This window comes from Vicugna pacos, chromosome 10 (assembly GCF_048564905.1).
Source record: "Vicugna pacos chromosome 10, VicPac4, whole genome shotgun sequence".
Classification (NCBI taxonomy): domain Eukaryota; kingdom Metazoa; phylum Chordata; class Mammalia; order Artiodactyla; family Camelidae; genus Vicugna; species Vicugna pacos.
Window position 1 is genome coordinate 47,810,930 of NC_132996.1, and position 19,006 is coordinate 47,829,935.

The window sequence follows — 19,006 nt, forward strand, 5'->3', positions numbered from 1 at the left end:
GGAAAAGATGGAAATGAAGCTGCCACTTAAGAGTTAAACTATATAATCAGTGCAAAAATATATCAAAGCAGAGTTATGCCATCATCTTAGAGAAGCAAAACTGGTGGTAAGTAATAGTAATACTGTTAATATAATCTACTCTAATAAAAGTAGAGTAATAGTGCAATGTCTACAGGAACTACAGCAACAAATTAGAAAATTTTCAAATCAATGCATCCTGTATGTCAGACACTTTGGAAGACACTCGCCATGATTATTTTATTTAATTCTAACAAAACCCTATTAAGGAAAATATTATCATGGTTCTTCTTTACTGATGAGAGAGCAGAGGCTTGGGGCCATTAAATAATTTACTTGCTTAAGGTTCACACAGGTAGTAAATGAGAATCAGTACTTGAACTTTTAAAATCACTTGGGTTTATGTATCCAACCCCAGAGAAAGCACAGATGGTGGAAACTCTGGTAGACACATGATGGTAGATTTTTTTTAACACCTTTATTGTGGTGTGGTTCCTGTATAGTAAACTACGCATATTTCAAATGTACAGTTTGATGAATTTTGGTAGATGTATACACCAGTGAAACCAACCCCACAATCAAGATAGCTGTTTCCATCACTCCCAAGAGGTGCAATTTTCAAATACCCAACATGCTGGTAGATTTGTGCAAGGTAGGATAACCCTGAAAAAAGTACCCATTCCCTCTGGAAGGCACCTTCCTATTGTGGAAACAGACATGGAAGCCTACATTGGGCTTAAGTTACTAAACATGGCAGTCACAGAGCTGACTCTCCTGACTCTGATTCCAGGCTTACTAGTGAGCTTACTAACTTAGCTTCTTCCGTAGCTTTCCTACATGACAATGTTGTGTTAATTCTAGTGGCATTTTAATTATTTGCTGTAGACTCTTATAAGCTATTAGTGTAAGACTGTTTTCTACACCTTCAGAAATGGGACATGAACAAGTTTGAATTTAAGGACCTGTGAAATGGGCATCTATTGTTTTTATCATCCAGAATTGGGGACCAACTTTTACCACCTCATGACTGAGGAAATATTTCTTTCCTCTCCCTCTAAGCATGAATTTTGAATGGGAGTTTCCAAATTTCTGCAGATCCAATCTCCCTTGCCACAGTCAGCATCTGGCCCACAATGGACCTATGACAGTATTTAATCCACCAGCCAAATTGTGAATCCAGAGATGTGCACTTACTGCAAATGGAGACACTCAGAACTCATCCCTAGGACTGTTTAACTTGGGATTAGAGAGAGACAGTGCATTACGTGTTCTTTCATAAAATGGTACCATATGGTTTTAGAGTTATGGGCAGCCTCAGTCTCCACCCTGTGGAAACAAACCAGTCTATAGTAATAAACAAAATGACACATACAGAGAACTGGAGTTTTCCTGTGCAGTCATGTCTTGTCCCTACCACACTGCAACCCCAGCCTCAGTTAGAACGTTTTCTAATTATCCTGCCTTTAGACCAAAGCTAGTTCACATTTGGTTTCAACTGAAAGGGTACTGCCTAATATATATGTTAATCTAAAGCACAGACATGGACCAGTATAGTCATAGCCAGGATCACCACACACAGTTGTGTACTCTGTGCACTGCACAAAGGCCCCCAGTCAAGGTGAGGAGCAGAGGACAAAAATTCAGTCATGCAACTCACCCAGAGGTAGTGACTTCTTAGAAAATTTCACAGTCCCTAATCACAGGGCTTATGATGGCCCAGAGTGAAGTCAACAAAGTAAGCACCAACTTGGAGGTCTTCTTCATAGCCAAGTATACTGAGAACATGCAGACCTTACCTGATTTCTTCTAACTTAAAGATCTATACCCATGAGTGTGCGACCGAGAGATATCAATACTTGAGAATGATATACCAGATACCTCCCCCAAACACACAGACACACACAGGCCCCGCCCAGTCTCAGTAAATCCCAGATGCTGCTCTTCTGCTGCTACGTGAGAAAAATCAGCCAGTTTTCTTTCTCAATAATTGTGGAAAAAAAGCGTATTTTAATATGATGAAATTTCTTACACATACAGGATGTTTGACAGACATTACAGATGTAGCTAACAATTCCTGGGTTGGATAAGATTTTCTGGTAAGTGTCAGGAGATGGTATGTACATGTGAACATCTGTGCCAAACTCCCCATTGCAAGTCACATGATCCATGTGAATGCTTGGGCACTTGGATGTGATATTCAATGTTTCCAAGTCCACAAGCTCTACTTACGATGTTTCCTGGGTATCTTAAAAGAGCTCTGTTGTTTGATTGTGGTGAGTGAGCCACCCATGTCATAACAGTCTATCCACCAGCCGCCACCCCCTGACTTGTCACAACTATCCTTTGTATTTCTCTTGACTATTATTAGGGAGCATAAAAAGATGAAAACTGAGCTGCTGGCTCTCCCATTTACCCAGTGAGTCACTTTATCTCTAAGACATATAGCGAATTATAGAAAGGATGATGATTTAAACATTGACTGCATTAACAAGCAACCAAATGGGGAAATAGGTCACAATTCTTATTATGCATGTCAGTCAAATCTCTCACCAAACACCATCACTGGAGCTCCTGAAAATAGAGCTGATGATATCCACTTACATTTCCATCCATTTGGATTAATCATTGATGATTTATTCTTTTAGTTAAAAGACACCACAGTATAATGACTGAGAGTACAGGCTTTCTAATTGGTACATGACCTTCATAGAGTTATTGAAATTCTCTGGGTCTCAGTTCCCTCATTGGTAAAGTGATGATAATAGTGGTATCCATGCTGTAGAACCAGGGTAAGTGTGATAACACATACAGAGAGTCAAGAAGTACTCCTAGTATGTGGCAAGGACTCTGTAAGATTAGGCTTTTATTAGTTTGCACGTATTTCATAAATATTTGTTAAGCTTTTTCATATGTTGGATATTATATTAGGAAGTAGAGAAGGAAAATATAAAACTGAGTAAGATAGTCCACTTTCAAAAAGACATATTATGTAGCAGGGTGAGGAAATGCATAAACAACTCACTCCAACACAAAGTGGAATGAATGAAGTGCTAAGTAGAATTAAAGGCCACATTCGAACATGCTATAGATACTCCAGGTGGCTGATTCTAACTGGGCCTTTAAGAAAGCCTTCTTATTAGAACTTCACAACTTAGGTACATGATATTAGGTGATTTAGTTAAATGAGATCAATCATGGAATAAGAGAGAGAAGGAATATTTCCATAGAAATCCTTGATTGACTCCTTTCTTAAAGATCTTGGCCTACAGTAGGTGCTCTTTGCTAAAGGAATCAAAGGAATGCTATACATCCTTGCTAGGGGTCGGTTTATGACACCTGAGCCTGGTCAATCACTCTGCGCTTGGATGTTCATCAACCAGAACCCTCACAGTGAACTTACTCGTAAGAGTCACAATGAACCCACCCTTGTGACTGGTAGCAGCCCTGAGGCTTCTTTCTCTTACATAGTGATTGTCTCCACACCCAGAAAAAAATAAAACGTAATAAAATAAAACAAAAAACCTCTGGGGGTAATGAGATACTGAAAAAATAAGAAAAGAGGACAACTTGGAAATCCATACTAATGTGTCCTTATCCTCTGGCTTCCTTGCATTTGTCCCCATGACCGTGATGCTGAGGAAATGTTCCCTTAGTATCAGGGGTGTTGTCCCTGGAGCAGAGATAGTCTAATCTCCTCCCATCCCATCCAGTAATTGTACAGAGGAGGAAACAGGGGTCAAGGTACCCACCCAAGGCCCCACAGCTCATGAGGCAGGGAACCAGCTTTCAAACCCAGCTCTCCAGCCTCAGAGGCCAGACCCTTCCACCACAGAGGGCCGTGTCTCTCTGAAAGGTCAGTTCCTTCATTCCTTATTACATCCTGGGCTTGTCTTCTGCCTCCTAAAGTACTGATTTAACAGACTCAGAGATGCCTTGAGAGCTTCTGTCATCAGCCTTTCACTTAGCGTCAGAACTTCCCCTTTAGAAGCAGGGGTGAAGAGCTGGCCCCGAGGGGCGGCTGAAAGGCTGCGCGCATCATGCCTTACACAGACTGAGCAGAGGGAAGCGCTTCATGCCTCCTGTGTGTGCTCGGTGGAAAGCGGGGCAACGCTGGACACATGAAGGGCCTCGTTTACGAAACGTTTCTCACAGCAGCAGCAGGAGAAAGGAATTGGAATCGGGATTGCAAGTGTTGCCTCTCTGCCTGTGTTAAAAAAAAAAAAGCCTATTTTTAGCCTCAAACGGGCCTCAGCTAAGTACATAAACATAGCGAAAGCCATTCAAAACTTAGAATTATGTTCACTGATTAGCTTTTGTATCTCAAAATTCTCCTAAACTTAGTCCCAATTAACCTAGTTCAATCACATTTCAATGTAATAAACATTTTAATTAGCACTTATATTTCTATTTTAGTGCCATGAATTACAAGGTTAATCAGGTTCTTTTGTTTTCCAAACCTCCTCAAACTCGGACCTAATCTAGAAACCTCTAACCAGAGGGGGCTGTGAGAAATCATCAGGTCCAGACTGCAGTCTTTGAGAAATGAATGTGTAAGGCACCCAGGATTGGAAACCGGATATTATTCTTATGAAGATTTCCAGGATTAGAGCCCCTTCAGTCACGTGTCTTGGGTTGTTACCATTCCCACAGTCAGAATGGACCTCTGTATTTCCATGTGAAACCACACTTTTTTTTAAGTTTGTTCCGCTTTATTCTAGTTTTCATTCATAAGAAAAACAACCAACCGCCAGATGTCTAGTTGGCCTCTAGGATTTCTTCCAACTTCCAGATTTTATGCCCCTATTAAACTCAGCATCTCCCGTATAAACTTGAAAATAGTAATTAAGTCTGCTCTCAGCTTCTCTAAGCTAAACCACCACTATTCTTTACAATGCATTCATTTACTTACGATGTGCCCTTTGCCAGGCATTGCAAATGGCTCTGACTCCAGTAGCTCATGGTCTAAGTAAGGGAGAAAAGCAACTACGTGCAATGAGATGTGGGACAGAGAGAAGCACGGGGCGCTAAAGGAAGAACAGAGCAAAGCATGGAACTCACCACGGAGTTTCACTGCCAGGTAGACAATGAGTGGTCAAAACGTCCACAGGTGGCAACCAAAGGTGTGAGAGCAGAATGAATTCAGGTGTGAGGAGTGGGTCAAGGAAGGTGGTTTTCACCTGAGACTACAAGACAGGTAGGTGCAGTGTGATCAAAGAAGCAGGCAGAGATATAGACAGGCAGACAGAGTCAAACAGAGTGACCAAGAGGTAGAAAGCCTTCATGATGATGGATGCAAAATACAAAAACCAGGAATATGCAGAACTTGGGCCTGGTTAGTTGCCAAGCAGAGGTCATGGAGATAAAATCATGTCTGGGGTTTGAACTCAGGGCAAGGTCGAGGGGAAGGTAGCTCTACTTGCTAGGGTCCAGGCAGTAAAACAGAACTCATACATGCTAGTGCAGTAGAGGGATTTTAATAGCATGAACTAGTTATAATGGTCTAGGACAAACTGAAAGCCAACTGGGCAACCTCAAGATGAACAACACCAGACAGCCACAGTGATACCTGGGATGCGAATGTAAGAAAAGTAACCAGGAGTGGATATTACCAGAGCCCAGTAGGTTAGGCCAGGAAGAGGGGCTTTAGAGCATGGCCTGGAACCGCAGTGGAGATAGCGCCTGGCAGAGATGGCACGTGGAGCAAAGGGGAGAAGGAAAGAACATTCTGGCGTCTTCCTTCTGCTGACCATCCAACCTCTTGCCAGGGCTTCCGTTGGCTGAACCTAGCAGGAAGCCAGCTAGCAGCAAGTCTTAGAAATACGAATGGTTGAGAAACAGACTCATGAACATAGAAAACAACCTGTGGTTACAAGAGGGGAAGGCGGTGTCAGGAGGGACAGATTAAGGAGTTTGGGATTAACAGATACACATCACTAAAGATAAAATAGATGAACAACAAGGAGCTACTGCACAGCACAGGGAGCTATATTCAATTTCTTGTAATGAGTCATAATGGAAAAGAAACTGAAAAAATAGTTAGCCCTCATTTTTTTCATTCCTAAAATAAGGATAACAGTACCCACCAGCCAAAGCTGTTATAAAAATTAAACAAATTCAATATGTGTAAATCCCGTGTTTGTTTGTGAGGCTGCCATAGCAAAATGCCACCGACGGGGTGGCTTAAAGAACAGAAGTGTATTTTCTTGCAGTTCTAGAAGCTAGAAGTCTGACACCACGGTGTCTGCAGGGTTGGTTTGGTCTGAGGCCCCTCTCCTTGGCTTGCAGACAGCTGCCTTCTCACCGGGTCCTCACATGCTCTTCTTCTGTGCTTACACACCCCTGTTGCCCCTCTGTGTATCCAAATTTCCCCTTCTTATGAAAACAGCAGTCAGATTGGATTAGGGATCCGTCTAACTGCTTCATTTTAACTTAATCACTCCCTTTAAAGGCCCTATCTCTATATACAGCCACTTTTGGTGGTTAGGACTTCAACCTACACATTTGGGGTCTGGGGAGACAATTCAGTTTATAACAAGACTTTAAGAACAATGAAAATAATCTTCCAATAAATGTTGAGTATTTTTTTGAATTGTGCTTCCACCTTTCCAAACAAATGAGTATAATTTCCTCAGGTATCAGGGTTTATGAGGACGGGGACTGTTGACTTAGTTCCCCGCAGTATACGCACTGCCTGGAATAATTATTGGCCCATAATAGGAATTTGTATTAACTCTCCAGGGCTACTGCAACAAATTACTACCAACTGATACCTTAAAATAACAGAAATTTACTCTCTCACAGTTCTGGAGTCTAGAAGTCCAAAATCAAGGTGTTGGCAGGGCTATGCTTTTTCAGAAGACTCTAGAGAGTTCTCCCTTGCCTCTTCCAGCTTCTTGTGGCTGCTGGTTAGCCTGGGCGTTCCTTGCCTTGTAACTGCATCACTCCGTTCTCTTGTCTCCATCATCACATAGTCTCCCCTCTGTGTGTGTCTGTGTCCCTGCGTCCAAATGTCTCTCTTCTTAAAAGGGAACAGGTTATTGGATTGCCAATAACCTCCTCCTAACCTCCTGCCTGATCCAGTAGAATCTCACTTTAATAAATTACATCTGCAACAATCCTATTTCCAAATAAGGTCATATTCTGAGGTTCTGAGTGAACATGAATTTTTGAGGGACATTATTCAACCCAGTATAGTACTTAGTAAATATTTAATTGCATGAGTGAATAAATTAGTTTTGATTTTGTACTAAACAATTGAGCCTATTGCTGTAGGAAACAGAGAAAAAGTAAGGTAAGAAACCAGAGTGTCTAGGTTTAAACGTATGATGCTTGGTGGGAGAAATACCTCCGTATCTGACCTTGGCAGTGGCAGTGAAGAATAAGCTCAATATCTCCCTGGACTGAAACGAAGGGTCATGTCTTCCCTATCTCTCTGTACAAAAACACAAACAAAGGTTTGAGGGGTTAGCAGGGATTGGAAAGGAAATTGTCGGTTTGAATGTTGGCTCTAAAGTAGACTTTCAGGTCATGAAATTGCATCAACTAAGGAAATATATTTTATTTTGAGCAAAAAGCATATATACCAACTCCAGTAGCCCACAAAAATTAAATGAGGACACTAGGAAAGCTGGAAAACACCCATTTACTTCACTTTGGTGGAAGCAACATTATTCTATTGACCTGAATCTTCCGTCTGCAATTACAAAGCTGGAGAGCCCCTTTACAATATAGATTTCTCAATATAGACTCTAAAAATACATCCTACATAGGTGTGTGCATGACTAGTAATTAGTCACTGCTTTATCCATCTTATGAGCCAAAGTAGGATAGAGACCATATAGTCATAAAACATTAGTCAGTGCAGAATGGCTAAAAATGGGCTTGGGAAGGTTAGAATAGACTGGGGCTGACCACCATATCTTCCAGTCCCTTATCCCTTCTCTCTCTCTCTCCATCTGTGTGTGGCCTCCATGGAAGATACAGTTAATATTCTGGGACATAATAAAAATAGTTCTAATCTAGGTGATTCTCTACCTGGAAAATAACCATTTACTTTGTTTATCCTCTGCATAAAACTTTAGCTAAAGAGGATTAAAAAATTTCCAGTCAAAACAACTAATAATAATTACTAATATTTACTGATCATCAGTGTCCTGGTAGGGATCTCCCTTCCTATTCTTGTTTTGTCTCTTATTTTTTTTTCCAGAAACATTCATTTCTATATGCAAAGTAACCAGCCTCACACATCATCCCCATTGCCATAGCATCTGGTGTATTCCAGGAGCCAAAAGCGTCTGCTTCAAAGGAGGGAGTTAGATGTCCCTAATACATGTAATTGCTCAATATAATCCTCAGTTTATCAGAGGTAGAGAGGAATTTCTTCCTGACATGAAGAAGTCATTAGCTTATACTGCACCTTAACATCACAAATGAGCATCATCTTTCAATTCAAGTACAGAGAAGGATTGAGCTTGACCTAAAGTAAAACTTAGCTGGAGGTCAAAGAGGAGCAAGAATTGTACCATCGCCTGTGTGCTGCTTCCGCTGCTTATGTTCAACTGCTGAAGGCAGACTGATCTTTCAGAAGCAGCAGGCAGACTGCTCTGAGTTTTGGAAACTTGTTCTATACACACATTCCTCCTCTGATTGAATATCACAGTTAAGATAGCATCCTCTGAGGCTACGTCAGCAGGCATCGCAAATTTGGCCATTTCAGCTTAGTCATCCCTGATCTATTGATCAGAGAGGCTGGGCCAGGGGTGGGGATGGGGGGAAGTTGGAAGAGGATGGAAAGCCCCCAGACCTGAACTAGGAGGGAGAAGATGAGGATTGGATTCTTTCAGGGGAATCATATGGATTTATAGTATATCAGTGCAGCCCCTCAGCGAAAGAATAATTGGATAGAAAGGGGTTTCTTGTCTAAAAGTAAAACATATCTCTAAGAAAAATTTTACAAAAAATAAAAATAGCATCTTACCATATCTTCTTCAGTTTTTCATCCCTAACAAATATCACACCCTCAGATGCACAGATTGCTAACATCAGGGCAAAACTGCCCATATAAAAATTCTCAAAAGTACCTATCAGATGAATTCACGTCTGCATTAAACATGCAAAGGAGTTTCTCTATGTGCTTCCAGAACTGTTCAGGGTATTTGTTTTCAGACCAATTCCTCTTGAAAGATGTTTGGCTACTTAATAAAGTGTGCCCATACTTATTACTTTCTGTCTCTGCTAAAACCTCAGGCTCTGATGCTTGCATTCTACCAGACAAATGTATCCAGTCTTTGCCACATTGTTTTATTATCATAAAAGAGCACTTTCTGTTCTGAAAACAAAATGCTCAAGTAGCTTTTGCCACCACAATGCAGAAACATAGGCTGAAGACTTTTGTTTTAATCTGTTATACCAAATCCTTCATCATTATCCTCCTTTTCATGCCTAAAATGATTTGTGCAAATATGGGCAATGTTAGATGAGCCCAAATGTTTATGCTATTGGACTAAAATTTTATGCCAATAAGATGTTTGAGTAATCAGAAGATGAACAAAACAGTACTGGGAAAAACTAGGGTTTATGTAAAGCTGATCTTCAAGTTGTCCCCTAAATTAAAATTCCTTTGACTCTGAAGCCATTCAGAATCCTCCACCTTGAAGTCCCACATACGATCTACTCTTTGGGAGTATGCTGAAAGAGGGCCAACCGATTTCATCAATTCATTTGCCTCATGGTTCAACTGGTGATGAGATAACTTTTTTAAAATCCCCAAATAACATTGTTGTCTACTTCTGATGCTCTAATTTCATGAAAAGACTAATAATGGAGATCCAAAGAGATGGTTGGACATTTAGTTCTCCTCACTCACATCTTTTTCAAGCTTCCAGTCCTGAACTTAGGTACTAGAATCTAAGAAAACTAGATTCACTTTATCTGCGTGACTTGGGCAATGGCCATTGCCATTCAGAAAAATAAAAAATCAGACTTTGCAAATGGCTACTGTTCTAATTTTAAGGACTACTGTGTCCTTGGATTAGTCTCATTTTCAATTGTACATTTTAAAGAAAGAAGGAAAGACATCATCTTACCAATTACCTGTATCCTGGGTTTAATGGTGTCCCCCCAAAATTCATGTCCACCCAGAACCTCAGAATGTGACCTTATTTAGAAATAGGTCCATCTTTGCAGACGGAATTAAGTTAAGATGAGGTCACACTACATTATAGTGAGCCCCAATCCAATGACTGGTGTCTCTATAAGAAGAGAAAATGGAGATGCAGAGATACACAGAGGAGGCCATGTGATGATGGAGGAGATTGAAATGATGCATCTAAAGCCAGAAAACACCAAGGACTGCCAGCAATCAGCAGAAGCAAAGCAGGCTCCTTGCCTAGAGCCTTAAGAGAGCATGGCTCTGCTAACACCTTGGTTTTGGACTTCTAGCCTTCAGGACTGTGACAGAATATTATTTCTGATCTTTTCAGCCACCTAGTGTGTGGAACTTTGTAACAACAGCTCTCAGGGGAAAAAAAAAAAATCCAGCCTGTGATTATATCTCCACTCTGTAACCCTCTCTATTCAAGTCACACCAGGACCCCAAAGATGAGGCTGATTTCACGGTTTCTCTAGTTAGAAACAATCTGTCCCCAGCAATTCCAGAGCCTCTTTCCTTGCCGTATTTTTTTTCCCTCTTATTGAAGAAGGCATCAAAGGCTGGCGATCTCTAGTCTCCTGAGAGAGAAAGTCTGGAGAGATTCTGAAATGGAATCGCCACAACAGCACCATTATGTTATTATGAGATTATCCCATGAATAAGAATTAAGAATTCTCTTAAGTAACCCCAAGCCAATAAAACAGAAGTATCTGCTGGGCTCAGTGATGGTGCCCTCAACAGGCAGTGCTAGGTTCTTCGGCAGCTCAACGCAGCACAGGTAGGCAGCATTTCTCCTTACTGGTAGCTCCCAAAAGCGCTGGTGGGGGGTCTTCATCATCATGGTTTATTTACAGCAGCCTCTCCTCAAGGTGGTGGTTCCAGTGACTGGTGGCATCTAATGACAATAACTTTTGCTTTTGGTCGTAATGACCAGACATAAGGATTCCTAACGCTGATTCCATCCTGTGTTTCTGGTAGGTGTCCCCTACCCCTTTGGTGTGTTTTGCTTCCTCAAATAGTATCTAAGACTTTTTAATGACTGGACATCACATTGTAACAATCTCTGTATCACTTTCAGAGGATTCTCACTGCAGGATTTTTGTAGACCACGAAAGTGATAGGAAACCATCTTGATGCACACAGAATCATCTGGAAAGCTTCTAAAAATAGAGATTTCTATACTCCACCCCAAGAAGTATGAAAAGGGGCCTCAGGATTGGTATTTTGACGTGTAGGACCATGCTCCACTGTTGGAGAGCCTCAGCTCTAATGGCAGCCTGGAATGTTCCATGAAACGAATTTGCCTGAGGGAAGTGAGTGTCAGTAAGAGCCAACGGTCCACCCTCCAAGCTAGCTTCTTAGCCAGCACTCTCTTAGTTTCTTGAACACAACAAACTCTTGTCTCATCAGGGCCTTTTCCACTTCCTCTGTCCCTTACCTGAAATTCCTTTACCTTTCAGCACCATGTCTCTGCCTCCTTCTCACTATTAAAAGTTTAGTTCAAAGGTCCCCCTCCCTGACCAGCCATTGAAAGCAATGCCTCCTTTCCCTAGTTACCCGCTCCTTATCCTGTACTGCTTTCTTCACCTCGCTTACCTCTAGCTGAAGTTATCTTATTTACAGATCTCTTTCTTGGGTTGCTGCCATTTCCCCCCACTGCACCATGTTCATAATGTGAGCATGACCCTGGCCCATCTTGGCCACAGCAGCAGAGCCAGTGCTCAACAAGTGGCTGGCACAACATGGAAATGGAATAAACTAAATGCATACAAAATTGAAAGTAACCTTTTTTTTTTTCACATTTCTAAACATCTAATTAGCAAAAGAACTTGGATCAACAAATAGTGGCCATGATTCTAGATAACCTCTTAGTTTCCTTTTGTTAGACCTTCAGGGGAGGCCAGCTTCCCTGATTCTCTTTTATACACACTAAAAACACCAATCACTAAAACTCAGAAGTTTCCAGTATAGAGTTTCCCTCTTGTTAGAGTCTGAATTCAATTATCTAGACTATTTAATAAAAATCCCCAATTCCTCTTTATATACTCCCTGCCTATCTTATCCAGGTTTATACATGTATTAAAGATGTATCTTACAGAATAACACTAGGTATTGTACAATTGTCCACAACTAATGTAACATCTAAATTCTATTAGTAACTCTGGGTAATGTTAGCATTAATTGTCCTGAAAAATCCACAATACAAGACATTTAACTGAAGGAAACGCTGAGCTTTTTGCCCTCTTTTTGTTTTTATACTAGACCCTGGAAGTGTTCATTTCCTGGGAAGTCATTAATAAAATTAAGAAATGACTCCCTGAAGTATAGTCTACTAAGAAATTCAGGAAGAAACTTCTCCAGCCATGCCGCATTTTAAATTAAATCCAGAATGTCCATGGTGCTTCTATAAGGTGATTTACGTCCCTTCCACATGGAAGACAATAAACAAGTTTGTTCTGGAGAAAAGAGTGTCAGTAGCTCACATTCAATCCAAGTCAGCCCCCCAAAAAGAGGTCAAGTGAGGCTCACCAAACAAACATCAAAATCCTTGTATAAAACTTAGTTATAGGTATGATAAGATAGGAGTGAGCACTCTGCAAATAGTATAGTATAAAGACACAAATTTATTATGCTATTTAGTGCATCTTTCATTACAGAACTGCTCACAATGTACTCTCCTTATGGTCCTCTTACAATGTACTCTGTGCATGAAAGTTGGCTTCTAAAATACGAACTGTATAACAAGTAAACCTGAAGTCCACATAAGCCAAGAGAAGAAAGTTGACCCGTTGTTACTAGAAGGAAGAATTATGATTTATTATGTAGCTACTACATACATATCAGGCATTTCACAAGAAGATTTACCTATGTTATTTTTATTTAAGGCAGATCACCCTTGCCATAGAAATTCTTAGCTCTATTTTTAGATGGGTAAATGGAGTCTCAGAGATGTTAGCAAATTAATTAGAGAATGAGTTTGGAAAGTAACTATGGCTTCAATGTCCATGCTGTTTTCCTTAGCCCACGCTGACTTTCACTGTGCTAATGCCAATGTGTATTATTAGAACCTGGAGCTTAAATCTGCTGCAAGAACTTCACGGAGACTGTTTCAGTCAGCTCGAGCTGCTATATCAAAATACCACAGACTAGTCGCTTAAACAATAGACATTTATTTCTCTCAGTTCTGGAGGCTGGGAAGTCCAAGATTCAGGTGCCAGCAGATTCTGTTCTTGGTGAAGGCGCTCTCCCTGGCTTGCAGACAGCAGCCGTCTCCTAACCCGTTGCAATATTACAGCACTGTTTAGCAAGGTTCAAGGCTGTTTCCTGTCATGATCTCTCCCAGATAAAGACTCTGCTTAAGTCAAAGCACTTCCTGCCTACTTAATCATTTGATATATTTTGATCATTCACAATATACCATATTATCCTGTTAGCTCAAATTTCCTTTGATATTTTTTAATGCTCTGGTCACTACTTATCTTTCTAAAATGCTTCAAAAATAACACCAATCCCCCGCCCCTCTTTTGTCTACCACCTTGCTTCCTTCCGATTCTAATCGCTTTGGTTTGCTATTTCTTACTTGAAGATTGTTTTTCTGAATCTGCTTATCAATCCCATTTCTTCACCCAAGGGATGGTTTGTACTTTTTCTCTTTTTTAACCCCAAATATGATTTTTGAGGGCCTTTGATTTGTTCCCTTTGCTTCTGCCCTGATTGAAGTATGCTTCATTCTTTGGAAGCAATGGTCTTTGATCTCGATTGGACTGGCTCCCCCAAACCAACTAATAAGATGTTGGATTTTGGATGGAAATAGAAAGAATAAAAAGTCGATGACTTAAAGGAGAAGTGAGAGAATCAGGAAAGGGCTGCTTTGTCCCTAGTACAGTCATCAATTAATATTTATTCAATACCCACTGGGTCATGAGATGCAACTAGAGAAAGTAAAAATCTGATGATCAGCTAACTGAATAATTAGAGATCTGTTAAATACTCCTTTTAGAATCACAGACAGAAATAGATCTTTAGAGATCACCCACTACCACCCTGCCATAAAATGACCTGAGAGGGGATCACACAGAGGGGTAATGCCAGAAGGTCCATGTGAGCTCAGATGTTTTCCAATAGCACTGTGGTCTGGAAGAATTCCAAGAGGTTTTTGCAAAAAGACCAGGCAGTCAGAGCAAGTTTGTAGGTGGCAAAGGCAAGCTCAGAGATGGGTGAGACAGTTAGGAAGCCCAGGGAAGAAACAGCACTACCCCCATTTTACATCTTACTGATTAAAGTATGCATTCAAGTCTCTGCTTCACTGACTAGGTGCATTACTTGTGACCTTGGGTGGATTACTTAGCCTTTATCTTAATATCCTTAACATAAAATAGATTTGATAACAATAATGTCAAAAAAACGTTAAGAGTAACAATTAAGGTAATGCACATATACTGGCTAGGGATTACATTTGGCTGCTTGTATGGAAATCTCAATTATAAAAGCTTCATCAAATAAAGGACATTTTTTCCATCAGTTAAAAGCCTAGAAGTACTCAGTCCAGGTACAGAGGCTCCCCAGTGCCCCAGGATCCCTCTACCTTCTCACTCCATCATCCCTCACATGAGGCTTGCATCCTCATGGCTGCCTGATGAAAGCCAGAGGGCTGCTCTCCCCCAGGCTCAGAGCCGCATGGCAGGCAGAAAACAGAAAGAGGAAGTAACCTGGGAGTGGCAGAGGTTTCCCAGAAGTCCACAGCAGACTTCTGAATCTACACCTGTTGCCAGAACTTTGTCATGCAGTTGTTCCTAGTTTCAAGAGAGCTTTTAAACTGAGCACGTAATCTAGGATTCTGTTAACACAGAAGAATAAAATAGGAAAGACAATTGAGCATGTCCACTCCAACAGTTAAAGTAGTTAGTGCAATGCCTGGCATATAGTCAGTGCTTAGGAAGTATGAGATATTACTAGTACTCTTGTCATTAAGAAAGAAACCAAGGCTCCGAGGAAAATAAGAGTGCCTGTCTTAATCCCAGCACTGTGATGAAGAGCTCTGTTTATGTTATTTTATTCAATAATCACCACCACCCTCTGAGGTCAATTTTGCTTGGCATGACAGTAATATTTTTACATGAAGAATATTAAAGCTTAGAGAGAAGTGAAGGATCTTGCCCGAGGTCGAATAGCTAGAGAATAACAGCTGAGAGTCAAATGCAGGTTGTCCTGACTCTGGAAGCCCACTCAGACACCACTCGGGGAGGGGCAAGAATAGTGACACCACGGACACTGTACTCTTTCCTAATGTGATCTTTTGGGGACTTAACTCAGCTGCATTAGTCACCTTGAGCCTGGGCCATTTTAAGCTGTGGACAGTGAGGATAAGCTATCGGAAAGGTACTCACAGGCAATGTGAGATAGCAAGGATAGGCAGCAGATCCCAAGAAACATTCCTAACAGACGCCTGACTCACCGGGAGCCTGCTCCTCAGCACGCACGGCTCCCGCACACGCAGCACCTTAGCGCCGAACAATGCACTCCCACACCTCACTGCTGAGATGATGTGCGGGGTTCTTCCTGCCAACAGATCAGTAGGACCAGATACGCCGTGCAAACGAGTCACGTGGTGGACTTACTGCCACGTCTCTACCACAGCACTCTGAGTGCTTCTGGGTTTCTGGAAGACCTTTACTAGGTAGAATTTCTCACTTCCTTCCCAGACAGGATGAGTACTTGGCTGCACTCCTTTAATCTCCCTGAAACTCCTTCAGGAGGTTTTCAACATTAAACAGGTGGGAACTGTGCTCCAACACTAGATGATAATTTCTTCCTGACTATTACATAAAAGGTTTTCAGACTAAGTTAAAACAGTACCCTCACCGCCACCACTGGCGAAGTACCTGAGGAACATGAAAGCTGGCACATGATGTGAAGGGCTTCATAATATGCAGAAGTGTGAGAATATCCCCCAGTAGTCTACAGATGTGCATAAACATTAAAAATAGCGGTCTGAAGAGACTAGGGAGTAAAGGATGGAACAAACAAACCAGAATGTGTATCAGGTATGGGGAAGGTCTTCTTTTGTAGGTTCATGGCTTGGGACTGGTGGGAAAATTGAAGTGGATAATTATCTAAGGAGACCTTTCACTAACATGGGCACCAATAATCCCTACAGCCTCTGTGCTGTAGGTGTCAGTATCTGTACGTTTGGAGTAACAGAAGCTTCCTCACAATAGCTGAACTATTATTTTTTCAGAAACGATTTATTCGTGCCACCACTGCTGAAACACTACACCCCAGTGTTAGAAAAAGAGTGGTGAACCAAACAGTTGAGGTATTTGTTGTATATTCCTTCATGTGGCGTATTCTAGCAGGGGAAACTGACACTAAACAGACAAAATAAAAAGTCAGACATGTAAAGCTCATTAGCACCTGTCTGCGGTGCTAAATACTACGGGAAAATAAAGCAGAGTGACTTGGGGTAAAGAGCTTGATGATAGAAACTCTTACGGGAGCAAGGCTTCTACTCGGAGATGACACTCAGACTGAGACCAAAACTAGTAAGAGAAGCCAGTGATGTTAAAACCTGGAAGAGAGTGCCCATGAACTCAAGAGAAGTGTAGAACCCAGAACCAGGAGCTGAAAATACATCAGGGACTGATAAGCCATCAGGAACCAAAATAACCATTCTCTTAAGGGCCAAACCACCCCTCTCTCTGCTTCTCCCTGTGCTCAACCTGGAATCTTCTGTCCATAAACTGGCTTCATCAGCACTACTTGACAAAGGTTCATTCAGACAAGGTCTCAAATCCAAATTCCAAGAAGAATCCATTTGGTCCAGCTTAGGCCAGCTGATTGCCCTTGAGTCAATCTGTGACCAGCTGGGCAGATTCCCAGCCTCTGTTTTTTATGAAGCAGGGTGAGGACAAAGTTGGTTTTCTAAAATGGGGGTACGGAGTTGAGTAAAGTGGATTTGCTGAGAACATTCTATTCTTTAAAGTTCTGATGGTTCATCTAATTATTCACTCATTCACAATTCACTTATGATTCACTTATGATTAAAAGAGTCAACTATATACCTGTTCACTCAGTATCTGGATGCAGGAAGTGGAGTGAGGAAAGGAGCTATACATAATTGGGAGATAAATATGGATGTAGAGGGTCTATTAGGAAAGACAAGCCATATAAAGAAATATGTATAATACAGAGATAAAAGTGTCATGAGAGGCACACAAATACAGAACTAAGGTATTTTAGCACAGAGAGAAAGATACATACTTTTTTTCCATAAATTATATATTTGGTCCTGTTTCTCAGAGTGATGATAAAATTAAAGTTCCAAGCCATTGGCAGGACTGTGAGTCTACCGCTGCCTTTCCATGACATCCTGCAAAGTTAATTTCCATCAGAAATGGGTAAACATAGCAGGTAAGGTAAAGGTTTCTGTCAAGAAAAGTGCTGGGAGGCCAGGAGGCTAAGTGCTGTATCAATAATAAATGTGTGTGAATGCTTTACGGCTTGTGATTAAACCACACTTTCCAAAGAGTCAAGAGGGAAGGCTCTTCAGAAAGACGATGATCTTTGCCAAGACACCACTGAGCTGGTAAGCACGGAGAGGAGGGATTTTTGGGTGGGTTATACTGTACAGCACTTTCCATTTCCCCAATCAAATTTGAGGATCAAAATATGAGTCTAGAAACCAACAACCACACTAGGAATTTTAGAACCAAAGCTTTGTTGCTCTGGCTCATGGTTATAAAGCTTCCTGGCCCCGTTTCTAGGAGGAAATTTATCTAAGCTGATGTTTCAGAGCCTACGGTATAAGGAGTTGTCAGTCACGCTATGCAGATGTAATAGGATGTGAAATGTAATTTTTTTTATGTTCTTTTAAACTTCTACAGAGGTCTCAACAACTGAAGACAATGCTATAAGCAGCAGGCCATATAAATCAGGTAATATTAAAAGATGTGATATTGGATAGTCAATCCGTAGCTCATCAAGCACCTTGGGGTTGAAAGTTAAGATGTAGATGCAGAAGACCACTTGGAACAGCTTTTCTACTGTGCTGGGTGGAAATGCTCTCAGCCACCAACCATCACCCTCAAGGTGAGAAGAGGTGGGAAGAGTATTTCTCTATCATCCAAAGCTAAATAAGTTTTAAGAGAACCATTCAAGAGCTTGGCTGGGGCCTGAGTGGTCTGTAATGGCAGAGGAAGGAGAAGACAGAACTAAGGACAGAGTTGTAAGTGCCCACGCAGAAGGGATCTCATTTTCATAGCTGTAAATGCCACTGGAGAGGTTCCTGCAGGGAGACACCCTGAAGACCCCAAAAAAAGCCCAATAAGAGAAGCCCTCAGCTTAGGTACTAGCAAATACAGACTTCGACAAAACCAGACTATAACTTCTTAAAACCCCTTGTCCCAACCCACCAATGCTTGCTTTTAGACAAATCCCCCAACAGTAGCAAATAAAGGGGGAAAAAGATGAAGAAAGGAAGAAAGCAGAATCAGCTGAGTCCCCCTTCCCTTTAGCGAACAAGCGCAAGCTGGGGGAAGTGGGAAACTTGAAATTGAGAAAAAGTTTTTGTTAGACTGGGCTGGACAGTTTTATTACCTGAGAATGCCCAGAAGAGCTATGAGCTATGCCTGAGATTTCATTCAGGAGAGTAGCCTGCTGTGATTTTTAAAATGTGTCCACACATTCTTTGAATCTCCTTCCTTCAAGTGGTAGGGTTTAATTCCCCTCCTTTTGGGTGTGAGCTATACTTCATGACTCGCTTCTAAAGAACAGAATATGGTGGAAGTGATGGTACATGGCTAGGTCATAAAGGGTAGGGCAGCTTCCTCCTTGCTTTCT